We start from the raw sequence: 14944 nt of genomic DNA, 5'->3' as shown, positions 1-14944 counted from the left end.
GGGTGAGCAGGTGACATGGTTGGGTGGGTGCTGTAGATGGGGTGATGTGAGGTAGTGGAGGATTGGCTTGGTTGAGGCGGTGGCTGGGTGGAATTAGGTGTATTAGTGGGGTGATTGTGGGTGGTCTGAGATTTCAGGGTGAGGGTTTAGTGTGAGGTTAGGTCGTTGGGACAGGCTGGGTGTATGAAGTGAAGTCGGGTGGGGTTGGGTGTGGTGAGCTTTAGGCTGGCATGTGCTAGGGTGCACGGATGGAGAAAGGGCAAACCTACCAGTGCTTTGAGGTCATACCAATGAAATATAGAGCGCTATATAAATGGCAAGTAACATAACATAGGACTGGGGTGTGCTCGGATGGTTGGGATTCACTACTGCGGTGATCTAGAGCGAGTGGGTTTCAGTGCTAAGGTAAACTAGGCTAGGTGTGTTTCGGGAGTAGGCAGGGTGACGAGACGATCTAAGATGGGGTGCTAGGTTGAAGTAGGTGAGCTGGGGTCAACAAGGGTTGGTTGGTGGTTGAGGGGCTAGTGAAAGTTGGGGATTTTGCGTGGGGCTCGGCTGGGTTAATGAGTGGTAGGCCAGGGCATGCTAGGGTGGGTGAGTAAAGGGGGTGCTGTTAGGTTTCATGGCCATTTGGAGTGCTCCGGTGAGGTAGGATGAAAGGGTGGGCGGTAGGGTGAGTGTATACTGGAGTTTGGGCTACTGCGGTCATCTAGTGTGGAAGGATGAGCTGCTGGGGTGATCTAGAATGGTTGATGTTGTGCTGGGGCGATCAAGGGTTGCTGGGAGGTATGCTGTGTCAAGCTACGGTGGGAGGCAGTGAGATGGAATGACTATACTGTGCTGGGGATGAGGTAGGAGGGGTCGTTTGAGGTGTTCTGGGGTAAGTTTTGTTGGGTGTGCAGGTTGGTGTGTTGAGCCAAACCAGGGTGGGTAGCATGCTGGGACGACATGGTGTGGGTGCGTTTGTGTGAGGTAAGGTGAATGGGTGGTGGGCTGTGGTGAGTTAGGGTCTGTGCATGTTGGGCAAAGTGGTGCAGTAAGGATGTGTGGGATGAGGTAAGAGAGAGTTTAGCTTTGGTGAGTGGATGGAGTGGGGAAGGTGGTGGGTTAAGGGTGGCTGGGGTGATGTTGGTGAGGTGGTGAGGAAGCGGGCTGAGGTAGCTTGGGTGGGTTATGTGGGTGGTGTGGGGAGATTGGGTGGCGTGAGCTGTTGTGCTGCAGTGAGTTAGGGTTGTAGTGGCTGGCAAGAGTGCTTGGATAGTTCATTGCTGAGGTGAGCTTGAGGGTGTGGGTTGTAGAGCTGGAGCAAACCAGGGTGGGTGGGGGTCTGTGCTCAGGTGCACGATAGGTGTACTTTCTCTCCTTATTGCTATAACTTGCACTGTACCAGTATTTAAAAAAGTAACATCTGCGCTGTGAATACTAGGCCTTTTGTCTCCCATTCAGGAATCTCAATCCTAGTTGTGTCCCACCTGTCTTAGCAATAATGTGCTTTTGTTAGCTCCTTATCCTGAGTGCTGCCACCTTGGCCCTGCCAAACTTGCCTAGCTCTAGCTGTCTTGCCTGCCTACTCTTCATCCTCACCAGTGCCTCCCCCTCTCCCTTTCACCTCCTCTCCTCTCCCGCCCCACCTATGGTGCTCTGTCTCTCCTATCTTCTCTAACTGCTTCTCTATTGACTATCCTGCTCTCCTCACTAAATCTGGTAGGAAGAAGTTTAAAAAGGACATCCTGGTATCCAACCCAGGCCTCCCTATCGCTGACACCTACACCAGTGCCTCCTCCAAGGAAACTCTCACCGACATCCTCTTTGTCGTGCCTTCCCCGGACTTGTGCACCCTTCATATGGTCTCTGTGCTTTTACCTTTCGCCTCTTCTCCCATTAATGGTGGCACCCGTTGGGACGCCCTCCTGGCCTCCTTCCTCTCCTCCAAAGTCATCATTAATGTTTACTCTAATGGGACCGTCCTGGTCCAAGGCCCTCAGGCCAACCTGCACCTTTTTAATAGACGCTTCCCGCGCCTCATCAACTTCCTCTCTTCTCCTGCTGTTCCCCCTCCCTCTTCCTTGGCTACCTTGCCTTCCCCCTCCCTCTCAGGCTCCATCGACACCTCCGCAGGGCGTACCTCCGATCTGTACCCCTCCCCGGAAGTCCTTGAAGGAGGCAAACCTTCTCCACATTGCCACTCTTAACTCTTGCTCCGCTGTCAAGCATTCCTCCGACATCTGCCGTCTTCTCGAAGAACTTGACCTCTATGTCCTCTGTCTTACCGAGACATGGTTCACGGCCAGCTCTGTCACCGCTACAAGATGCTTTCCGCACCCAGGCCCAACCGCTCCGGTGGGGGTGTAGCCCTGATCTTCCCCAAGTGGATTCTTGCCTCTGTCACACCTACACAGGCCTAACTCCTCTTTTGAATGCCTCGTCTGCAGGCTCTCTCTCTCCCCTAGCCATTCCCTTACTGTGGCTACTATCGATCGGCCACCTGGTCAGATTTCTCCCTTCCTAACTGAGTGGGCGGACCTCTCCTCCTCACTCCTTGCCTCTACCACTCAACTCCCCTTCCTGGAGACTTCAACATCCACCTGGATGCCTCCTGTTCCCTCTCTGGACACTTTTGTGACCTCTGCGACTCTCTCTCACTAACCATTCTCCCCTCTGGCCCGACTCATTCTGCAGGGCACACTCTTGATGTTCTGATCTCTTCAGACCTTCCCCTCTCTGCCCCTCTCTCCAGTCCTCTCTCCTCGAGGGACCACTTTCTACTATCTTTCCATCTCACCCTCCCTACCCCTCAGGCCAAGCCTCCTCCATCACTGCGACTCACCTTCTCGGTCATCCGACCCATGAAGCGCGTGTCAGTTGAGGCTTTCGCCGCCACCTACTCACCCTCTCCTCCCCCTTTGGCTGACTCTCACCCTGACACAGCCCTCTCCTCGCTCCACTCTTCTATATTTGATACTCTTGATATCCTTGCCCCTGTCATGAGAATCAGCCTGAAGCCAAAGCCAAGTGTAATTCCTGGTTTGACTCGGACCTCGTCTCCCTAAAACGCAAGTGTAGGGCGGCCGAGAGGAAATGGCATGCTTCAAGTTCATCCTCTGACAAACTGGCCTGCCGCCTGCTGCAAAGACAATACCGGCTCTCTGTCCTCACCAAGAAGAGAACTCGCATCCAAGCCCGCATCTCTGCGGCATTTAACAACTCGGCTGAAAATCTGCAAGGAGCTGGCCAATCCTGCCACAGTCTCTACATCTCCTGTCCCCTCCCAGGCCCTCTGCGCGACACTGGCGTCTCACTTGATATGATATGGCATTTGTAACGCGCCTATACACAAGTGTTTCAAAAACTCAGGACATCCTGTCCTCACTTTCCTCTTACTGCCTCCCTCCCCCTATTCCCTGCTCTTCTGCAGCCACCCCCCCACCCTCCTTCTCTGGCTTTCCCCAATTCTCTGCTGACGAGGTTTCCAGACAAGTCCGATCTATGAAGGTCTTGTCAAAACAGCTTCAACCCTGTTCCTTCAAAACTATCAAGGACCCCATCGACTCCCTGCCTCCTGCCCTGGTTGACTTCTGCAATCACTCTTTTGCCACTGGAGTCTTCCCATCCCCCCTTGTGCATCCTCTTCTTAAGAAACCCTCTTCCGAACCCTCCTGCCCAGCTAACTATCGCCCAATCTCCATCACTCCCTGAATGGGCAAGCTCCTGGAGAAACTGGCCATCTCCCAGCTTTAACCCCCCACTGTATCTGTGGGTTGTCTTCATGACCATCAGTCTGGCTTCAGAGCGGCCAAAAGCACGGATGTTCAGGAGAGCAGTTTCCGTGAATACCTGCTCTCCAACCTTGACTCTAACAATCTGTGTGTTCTCATCTTGCTTGATCTCTCTTCTGCCTTTGACACTGTCAACCATGCCATCCTGCTCAACTGTCTCCGTGATAACCTGAGTATCACTGGTCAGGCTCTGGCATGGCTGACTTCTTTCCTCTCCAATCAACCCTCCCAGGTCCAACTTGGGTCCTTCCTCTCCGACATCTTTTTCTCTACCTGTGGTGTCCCCCAGGGATCTAACCTCTCTCCCTGGCTGTTCAACCAATATCTGGCACTCCTTGCCCACCGCATCGCCGCTCTCTGCCCCAACTTTCAGTGCTGTGCGGATGATACCCAACTCATTTTCAGGCTACCCTCGGCCTCCTCCTCTCCTTCCCTCATCTCTGACTGTCTGTCTGCTATCCAGGAGTGGTGTGCCGCCAATGACCTCTGCCTTAATGCCAGTAAGACTGTGATTCTACTCATTGACACATCCACTCCATCCTTTCCTGCAGCTCTCTGGCGGGCCTCTCTAGGCCCTCTCCCTGCTCCTACCTGCAAGGCAAAAAACCTCTGGGTCATCTTCGACTCCACACACTCCTTCTCTCCTCACGTCTCTAAGAAGTCACGCTACCATCTGCACCTCCTTAGAGGTATTCTTCCTTTCCTCTCCTTCCCCCAGAAGCTCACTGTCTCCAGCACCCTTGTTCTCTCTAAGCTGGACTACTGTAACAGCCTCTATCTAAATCTGCCTGCTTCTACTCTCCGCCCTCTGCAACTCATCCAGAACAGGACTGCAAGACTTGTTATTGGCCTGAAGCCCAGGGACCGTATCTCTCCAGGACTGAAATCTCTGCAGTGGCTCCCACTGGCTGCGAGGATTAAGTTCAACGCCCTCTGCATTGTCCACAAGGCCTTCTGGGGCTGAAATACCTTCAACTCTCCCTTCCTTAATATCTTCCTTCTCGAGCTCTTTGCTCATCCGCCTCCAACTCCCTCAGGGTCAGCCGCTTCTCCAAGCAACGAGTTGGGAGTAGATCTCTCTCTGTGGCAGGGGCCTCCCTCTGTACAGCCTTCCTGCCTCCCTGAAACTTGAGGAGAACCATCTCCGGTTCCGGAAGCACCTCAAAACCTTCCTCTTTGCTTCTGCTTTCTCTCCCCATCTCCCCTGCTAAACTCCGGATTGAGACTCCACTGAATCGGCACCGGGCCACTCTCACTGATCTCGGTCCCTTGCCCAGCCACCTGCCCCTGGCACTTCTTCCCTGGCAACCACTGCACCGCAGGACTGTCTCTGTATCCCTACAGTCCCCCTCCGAGCACTTGTTCTGCACTTACCTTGCACTTGCCACCAGCTGGCCCCTTATTTATTTATCTTATTTTCCACTATCCCATGTACTGCACTTTCCCCTCTCCCTTGCTCCTAGCACTTTCCCTTTCCCCCCTTCCCATGCACTTGCGCGATCTGAATGACACCTGGCCTAGTAAGATCGCTGTCTGTCTTCCCGATGTCCCCCCTCCCTGCCTCGTCGCGCCTTGAAACACTTATGTATAGGCACTTTATAAATGCCACATCATATATCATATCATATCATATCATAGGTGTTTAGATGGGGTGCTAGAAGATGCTAGGGTGGGGTGTGCATGATTATTAGGGTGGGCATGTCCTTTAAGCGCTGCTTGCAGTGGAAAGCAAGACATCACCTTTCAGCGCACTCCACCCCACGCCTTCACAGGGGAAGTGTTTGGTTTGTAGCAACCCAGCAGGGGCTTGTCTTGAAGACCCTGACTGATCTTGGCTTGGCCAGACTTGGCAGATCTGAGGATGAGCACAGTTCTCAGCAGAGAGCACTGAACTCACTGAGCTATCTGACAGATGCATTTACATTATCAATCACACCGTTTCAGGAGCAGTACAGTGAGGTTCCTTCCAAACAACACTGTACCCCACCAATAACAGTGCCTCTCATAGCACTGCATGTTCTCTTCTAGCAATAATCACACCCCTTCAAGCTCTAGATGTGCTCCTCTGCCAATAAGCACGCCTCCGTAGTACTGGATGCGCTAAATTAATAATGCTAATGTATCTCCAAGACTTGACTGTGCTCCTCCCCAAATTCTGACCCCTACCAAGCACTGCCTGCAGCCCTCTCCCTACGATGGACCAAACCAGGCTGTGGTGCGGGTCAATACTGTCCACATCTCTTCAAGCACTGTCTGTGTTCGCCACTACGCACTTCCTGCTATCCTGCCTCTCCACACCCTGGCTAGTCTCTTCTCTATATTCTCCTCCCTTTCCACACCCTGCCTATACTCCTTTTCCTCTTGTGGTCCTAACTACTCACACTCTTCTTATACTTCGTATCTCTTACACTCACCTGGCTCCCACAGGGGCGTCGATCGGACCCGGCCAGCTGCGGTCCTCACCAACGTGATGCGTAGTGCAGAGATAACAGACTGGACTGGCCCTCCTAATCTCGTCTGCTTGACCCGTAGGAGTATTCTCTTCATATTCTTGAAAGATGAGCTCTCCATCCTGCGTGGGATGCAGGGGCACGTAGACTCCAGTTACTTCACTGGTTCGACGGCATTGGAAGAGTTCCAGAAGAGTATTGACTCTGCGTTTCCAGGAGTGAACCGTTAAAATAAAGTTCAAAGAGTTCAATATGTCCGTCGTTCACTCTTGTCTCATTTCCTTTCTTGCATTGCAGTTGAGTCCGGGAGAAGATGGTTTTGTGGCAGCTGATGGCGTTCAGGTAACAGTCTGTATTACCCAATGCTGTAAGGTAAATGATACATGTAACTAACTTGTTGTTTTCCTCTCTTTTTACAGGCGCGGCGAAAGAGAATGTGGCGTGTTAAGGATAATGCCTCAGGTGGTAAATCAGGTAAGTCTATGATGGTAAAAGAGATTGTATTTGTTGGCTCTCTCGGCTCACCTTGTTGTTTCTCTTGTCCCTTAGATGCCGGAGTTCGGTGAAGAAATTATGGAGGCAGCGCCGGATCGAAAGATGCTGTGAGGACTGGTGAGTATGGCGCAGTGCTGCCGCTTGCGATGCGTGCAGAAATAATGTCCTTTCCAGGTTCGGAGACGTGATGGATCTGGAATCAGGTGAGAAATAAAATAATGTTCGTTTTTCTAACCTTTTCTATTCTCTCTTCTTATTCCAGGAGCTCCGGATTCAAGACGGGCATGGCAGGAGACTGGAAGACGACTTGCAAGCACGGTGAGCGTTACGCTGCTGGATGCAGAATAACGCGAAGCGTGTGCTGCTGTTCGGGAGTGGTTTAAATAGCCTCCAAAGTAGTCCCAGGTAAGAAGTTCCTCAGAACCACACCCGAGTAAAAAATAGTCCTTGTAGTAAAGTAGTTCCCTCCAGGCCTCACGTTGGCTTGGCTTAATTTGCAGCATGGTCTGCATGAGGTAAGTAATGTCTATGAGCCTGGCGCCTACAGCGCCAGGTCTTTCTTTTATTATGAGCCTGGTGCCTAAGGTGCCAGGACTGAACCCAGACAGCCCCTAGCCAGGGCTGCTGGGGTTTTGATAAATACCCAGATGCCTGCTCCCGGAGCTGATAGGCTTGGTCCTGAGGCTCGGGGGTAGGCATCATGACAGTATCCCAGTGTAAAGGAGGTCCCAGACATGACCTGCACCCCTACCCCTCATTTCGAGCTACCAGGAAGGTACACGCCAAGGCACGTGACGTATGAAGAGCAAATGAACCAACAGCGAGCTGCACTAGGACTCTGCCCAGTATACATTAGAAGATCCGTACCTGTTGAAGCACCCATAACCAGACAACCCTGGGCGGCACGGTACCCTATCAGACAGCCATACCAGCCGCTGATACGAAATGAGGAGTGCCTACATACAGTCCACGAAGAGACCCCAAGAGCCCTAATGGAAGGCCAGTGGAAATTACACAAGGGCCTGAACAGACTCGTGAATGAACAAAAGCCACTATCGAATATAACACGCCAGTGTAAGTGATACAAAAATAAATGTAATGGATACAAAGAAGAGACAATGTTAAAATGTGAGAAAACAGTGCTACAAGACAAGATGGAAGCAACCAACCTGTTAACCGTGTGTAAATAGGTGTGGAACGCAAGATGCTAAGTAATTGATACTGCTTGCAATGCTTAGTAGAAGATAGAACGGCAAGCGCCAACCATATATCTACCTCGATAAGGCACAGTATACAAGTGCGACTCCATTTTGTAAAAGCAGAAATGTACCCAGGCTACCAGAAGCCTGACAGGCCAAGTTTCACAACCCAGCCAGAACAGAGAGGAAGAGCGGAATCGAAACTCGACAGAGAGCGGCTCATGCCTGGGAAATCGAGGTCACCCAGAGAAAGGGAGGAGAGCGTCAGCTCGCAAGAACCAAACTTCAGAGCATACCAGCTCGCCCGTGAAGGTCAAGATAAGAGAGGCCCAAACGGGTGGCAGCGCCGAAGCAGAAGTAAATACAATAAAAGCTGGAAATTGAAGCAAATTCATGGTGAACAGACACATGACCAGCCAGGCGCGAAGAGGTACCATCGCCTGATGTCATCCAGAACCCAGAATGCCATAACTTTTCCCGATAAGAGGCTACAGTCCCGAGGACAAACCCAGCCAACTAATTGACACATAGCCCTAAGAAACTGATTGATCAAAGGGAGGCAGGGTGAAACTTGGTACACCAGGTCCATTCTCCATGCTACTAATTAAAATGGGGATTTATGTCTAGGGGTGTAACCTGCCCAATCACAATGGACCAAGTTATCTGGAGTCCTCTAGATAGTAGAACCAATGAGACTTCGTACTTATAGTGACGTCAATCACGGGTGATGTAGTGGGATGGGCGTAGACGGCCACCCGATTAGAGTTATCCAATCCGCATGCCCTATTATCATATACAGATATAGCACCTATACTTAAGTTACGTATATGATGACGTCAATGATGATGAATATTGCCTATAAGAATTGCTGTTCAACGGAAGTTGGAGAGAGACAGGTGATCGCACTACTGCAGATTTCCATTTTTTTCTCTATTTGCTGTACTTGTCATTAAACGGACTTCCCTTTGCCAAACTACTGAGTCCCCGTTATTGAGTCCTGTCGGAGTAAGTGAATCCTGCACCCCCAGTCCTCACATGCTGCAGCTATCTTGTCTTACAAGTTCTAGCGGGTGAGCGCTGACCAATGGGCTCGTCAGTGAATTCCTCTCCTCCTGAACACCCTGCCTATATGCTGCCCTATGTTGCCTTCAACCCCATTTCCCTACTTATGCTTCTTCTCTATGCGCGTCCGCCCCGTACTGCTCCCTGCTTGCTTATGTCCTTCTGTGCGCTGTCTTTCCTCTTTGTGCCTTGTCTATACATCTCTTACCACTGTTGTCTTTGCTCTCTGTGCCCTATGTATGCCTGCTTCCCATTGTTGTGCTCCCTCTCCATGACCCGGAAATGCTTCTACGATTGTGGACGTCATCTCTCCACACCTTGCCTATCCTACTCTTCCCAGTGTTGTCTTTCCTCTCCTCACACAGCTCATACTCCACTTGCCAGTATTGTCCTCCATTTTCACGCCCTACTCCTCTCGTCCGGGTTGTTCCCCCTTTCCATGCCCTGCCTGTGCTCCTCTTATCAGGGAGGTCTCCTTCTCCATGCCCTGTCTATGCTCCTCTAATCAGGGTGGTCTCCCTCTCCATGTCCTGGCTATGCTCCTCTTCCCATTGTTGTCCTCCCTTTCCACGCCCTGCCCATGTGCTTCTATTGCCCTCCCTCTCCACGTCCGGCCTATGCTTCTTCCATTTTTGTCCTCCCTCTCCACGCCCTGCCTAGGCTCCTCATCCCAGTGTTGTTCACCCTCTTCTCCTCTTCCTAGTCTCGTTCTCCCTCTCCACGCCCTGCCTTTGTCCTTCCATTGTTGTTCTCCCTCTCCACGCCCTGCCTATGTCCTTCCATTGCTGTCCTCCTTCTCCACGCCCTGCCTAAATCCTTTCATTGCTGTCCTCCCTATCCACGTCCTGCCTAGACGCCTCGTCCCAGTGTTGTCCACCCTCTTCCTAGTCTCGTCCTCCCTCTCCACACCCTGGCCGTGTTCTTCCCATTGTTGTGCGTGCATCCCCTGCATCGGCAGAGATGCCGACGCGTGTTATTTTTCAGTCCGTAGGAATCAGGCTTCCTATTGGGGATTATACCCAGTTATTACTACAGGGACAACAGTCCTATGGATTTATTACAAGCCATTAAGGCCCAGATTTGAAAAAGGCTCAGCAGAGCCGAAACATGTTATCGTTTATGGGCTTTTGTTCAAGAAGTGTGAATATGTGATTTAATTAAACGTACACACATTTTTGATGGCGCTGAGTCCTGGAGTCTCTTCTATTTTACACAATTCAAAGTGACTTTGCACTACTGCAAAGTCACTTTTCAGCAGTGCAAAGTCAGTTTGAACCATGCAAAAAATTCAATGAATCGGGCCCATAGTTGGCAACGGCAAACCCTGTGTGTTCTACCGTTGTACACCAAGGGTTGTGTGTACTGTGAAAACTGTTCTGTCCCGAGGCAGTAAAGACTGTCTGTATGGTGCAAGCTTCTGGTGGCTCCTGAGCACTGTGTGCACTGTCAGAGCTGTACACGGAATGATGTGTGTATTATGAATGCTGCTGTTGCACACTACAGTGAGGAGGAATGCATATATAAGGCTGGTGTAGAGTTTTGTGTGACTGTGTTGTGAAGTTTGCTGGTGTGTACACGGTGCATGGTCAAGACTGTATACTCCGTGGTGTGTGTGTATTATGAAGGCTGCTCATGTTCACTGAACATTGTGTTTATTGTGAAGGCTTGAGCGCGCAAGTTCAGAGCTGTACACGGAGACCTGTATCCTTGAGGCTTATTGAGAGATGCACGCAGAGTGCCCTGTGCATTCAGGCTTCCTGCAGACGCTGAGGACGAGTACGCATGTGCAGTCAGCAGGACTTATCACGAATATGTACGTGTATGCGAACTAAATGCATTATTATCACATTAATAATGCACTTAGTTCACATACACATAGATATACATTTTTTTATGGATTCTTTCATATGTTTTGCACATTTAGTGTTTACTAGAATCCTGGGAGCTTATAAATCAAAGTGTCCGCTGGGTTCAGGTTCTTTCATCTGCTGGGTTCGTGCTTTTTACGTCAGTTTTGGAGTTGGTAGTGACACGGCTTCACCACGTTCTGTTATTTGAGTGAGCTGGATCTCATAAAGTTAAACGTATTACATCCCCGGGACCCCAGAAAGACAGGCACACCACATTCCTGGTGTCAAAAAATACTATCTGTTAAGTAATAACTGAGCATGCGCATGCATGCTCAGTCAGCAGGGTAGGATTTTTGGACACATAGCAAAAAGTGACGTTACACCAGCTCGCGCCTTTCAGCAGGCCTCTCCCAACAAAAAGTGTTGACGCGCCAATGGGATTGCTGTGTGGTTGCTAGGCAACCTAACAAACAAAATCAGTGGCTGCCATTTTGGTGGCTCCTCGTGGCCTGTAAATGAAGATGCAGCCCAGATGAGGTGGATTCTGGTAATTTGGGGCAGTAGAAATAACGTGGCAATGGATACCTGAACCCTCCTGGGATCGTGTAGTAAAACAGCAGCGGATTGTTCTGATATGCGTTCCTGGATGCAGCGTTAGTTTCTGCAGCGGCTCGGTCGTTGCAGATCAGCTGGCTGGATTGATGCATGCTGGGCTCCTGCCCACCCGATGCTCCTGCCCACTTGCTACTGTGCGGCCAGACCTGCACTATGAACTATGATCTGATAATATGCGGCTAGACCTGCAATATGCACGAGCATCTCATAATATGTGGCCAGAACTGCACCATGCGCCCTGATGCCTGTGGGCGCTACCGGCGCTATACAAAAATTAAATACATGCATACTAGAATCTGAGACAATGCGGCCAGACCTGCACCATGCTCTAGAATCTGATATAATGCTGCCAGTTCTGCACCATACACTAGCGTCTGATACAATGTGGCCAGACCTGCACCATGCACTAGCGTCTGATACAATGTGGCCAGACCGGCACCATGCACTAGCATCTGATACAATCTGGCCAGACAGCACAAACCATATTGAATGTATAGTATTAAACCATTATGATAGGTACCGGGGCGTACAGACGATTATATTCCGCAAGCATAAGTGTGCCAAATGTTTACTTTTCTTTAAGTCCTACCAGTGCTATTTATTAGATACCGCAAGTGCTATGTGCTATGTGCAATGGCATTTGAGCACATCATAAATGACACATATCATAGCAGTATTACTATGTTGTAGATACAAATCAGTATTAGAACATGATATAAGCAACGTATTGATGCTGTACATATAACAAGCATTTACATTCAACCCGCATCAGTAATAGACTTTCGTTACTATAATTAAGCCATCATATAACACGATGGACACTAATGGTCCTGCTATTTTAAGTCTAGCACCTCAAGACACCCACATGGTGTGCTATATAAACACGATCTGAAGTTGCCCAGCGTAAACTGGTCGTACGTTTTTTCTTTGCATTTTGATACTACAGTTTTGCTTTCTCCCCATTATAAATGTATAAAGTGCTTCAAGTCACAGAATGCAAATATGAAGGAAAAGCAGGACTGTGTGATATGGAACAGCTTTGTGTTTATTGTGAAGGCTTGAGCGCGCAGGTTCAGAGCTGTACATGGAGACTTGTATCCTTGAGGCTGATTGAGAGATGCACGCAGAGCGCACTGTGTATTCAGGCTTCCTGCAAAGGCTGAGCATGAGTACGCATGCGCAGTCAGCAGGACTTATCACGAATATGTATGTGTATGCGAACTAAATACATTATTATCACGTTAATAATGCACTTTGTTCACATACACATACATTTTTTTATGGATTCTTTAATATGTTTTGCACATTTAGTGCTTACTAGAATCCTGGAGGTTATAAAACAAAGTGTCCGCTGGGTCTTTCATCTTCAGGGTTCGTGCTCTGTCCGTCCCGTTCGGAGTCGCTCCTGACCCGGCTTCACTCTACTCTGTTATTTTAGTTAGCCTGGCTCTCATAAAGTGAAAAGTATTGCACCCCCGGGACCTCAGAAAGACAGGCACACCACATTCCTGGTGTCAGAAAATCCTATCTGTTAAGTAATGACTGAGCATGCGTACGCCTGCTCAGTAAGCAGGGTAGGATTTTTTGACACATAGCAAAAAGTGACACCAGCATGGGGGTATAGAAAGGCGGGGCAGGCAACCGAGGGAGAGGAAGACCCTATAAAGGGGCAGGTCTTCCAGGAACACTTTCACTTTCCCTCGGTACTTGCGCCCGCCGTAGTACACATTTCGTTTCAAGAGGAGTTTACTTTGGAATTTTTGTTGCTGTCCTGTGTTGTTTGCAGTCGTGGCCGTGGTTCCAGGGGAGAAGTTCGAGGTCGGTGTTCTGGGTTTTCCAGCGCCAGCAGGTTTCGGTTCCAGTCGGAAATAAGCAAAAGACAGATGAGCGAGGGTCGAGCACAGTAGAAAGGACCACGGATCCGCAGCCGGGTACTCGTGGTGGTGGCACTGGGGCTCGTTGGTAATGCGGGGTCGTCGTGGGGGTCACATTAAGGGCATCCATTGCTTCCTGCCTCTGCTTTGTTGCTCCTGCGTGTTGCTGTTTGCGTGCGAGTTGGGGTACTGTTGTACCGGAAGAGCTGCTGGGGTCAGTGAGGTGAGTGAGGTTGATTGCCAGGGGCGAAGGCCCGGTTTCAGACAGGAAGGAGCGTCTTCGTTGGCGTTGGGCCGTGTATAAGGGGACTATGGAAGGATGGAATTTTGGCAATGGGGGGAACGAGGGCCATACGGGTGGGCGCGGGGTTGTTTAGCTAACCGGGATGTGTGAGAGACGTTGGGTGATAGACTAATAACAGCACCAGGGACATGCGGGCTGGAAGTGGTCATCGTCTATGTTGTGTAGTGGAGTGCGCGGAATGCGGATGAGAGGCCTCTCAAGGGAATGGGCAAGGTCGGCATCCGGGTTAGTCGGCATCAGGGGTACCCGCAAACAAATGGGAATAGTAGAGGTGGGTTACAGAAGATCGGAATGGGGCAACAAAAGAAGAAATGTGCCCGCGCACCGGCCACTGCTTATTACATTACTTTGCAATTAAGTCTCTTTTCTAAGGATAAATGTTTGTCGTGGTTCATGGGGAACATGAATTGAGATAGGCCGTTTGTTTGCTTACATTGCACGTGGTCGATTTGCCGAGAGTAGAGAACCCTCCACTGGAGGTTGGAATGTTAAGGCACAGTGCAACCTGCAGTGGGGCACCAAATTGCGGGACGGGTCCCGGTTCAGCAGTAGATCCTTGCAAAGGCAAGAAGGTACTAAAGGGCTGGAAACACGGGTGCTGAGAACGGAGTGAAGAGCACAACACACAGGGCAGTTCGAATGGGCGGCAATAACTTAATGGTGTAATTGGTGCCTCGTTTTGGCAGCATACAAGACGGTCGGGGTGGCATGCGGTATGCTTGCTGCGCAAAGGGAGGAGTGATTACAGATTTTGGGTATTCAGGGACAACACTACTCTGGTTTTGGGGTTGGGGGCAGGAGTCTGGGAGAGGAGGGGGTTGATGTCTAACGGAATGGGGGGGAGGGGAGAATAGGGGTCCTGCATGCAAGTGTGCGTCCGGTTGGTGAGCACGTTTTCATCGGTGGGTCCCCCAGTCCCCATGGCGACTGTGGTGTCGCCAGTCTCATTGCGTTTAGAGGACAAGTCCTCTGTCTGTTGCCATTGATTAGTGGGCTGTGACCCACGGGAAGTTAAGGGGCGGGGTTACCGCCTGACGGTTAGTTCGAGATACGCAGTTGATGAATAAAGACGTGTTGCACCCCAGCTCCGTGTCGGCTCATCTTTAGTGATGTGTTGTATGAGTGACATGACAGTGTGAGGCGGTCCACGTAGTGGAACATCACACTGGTGACGAGGCGGACACGAAGTCCCACCGTGCCTGCCATCTCGGGCCCACCGCGCGCATGGTGTATTACTCGGCGCCGCTGGTTGCACTGAGCCCCATCCTGCTGGGATCATCCGGAGAGGTGGGTGGAACGTGAAGGCGTCCCCACACTGT

This window comes from Ambystoma mexicanum, chromosome 3p (assembly GCF_040938575.1).
Source record: "Ambystoma mexicanum isolate Mex_15411 chromosome 3p, UKY_AmexF1_1, whole genome shotgun sequence".
In the NCBI taxonomy this organism is placed as follows: domain Eukaryota; kingdom Metazoa; phylum Chordata; class Amphibia; order Caudata; family Ambystomatidae; genus Ambystoma; species Ambystoma mexicanum.
This window is presented reverse-complemented; position numbering follows the sequence as displayed.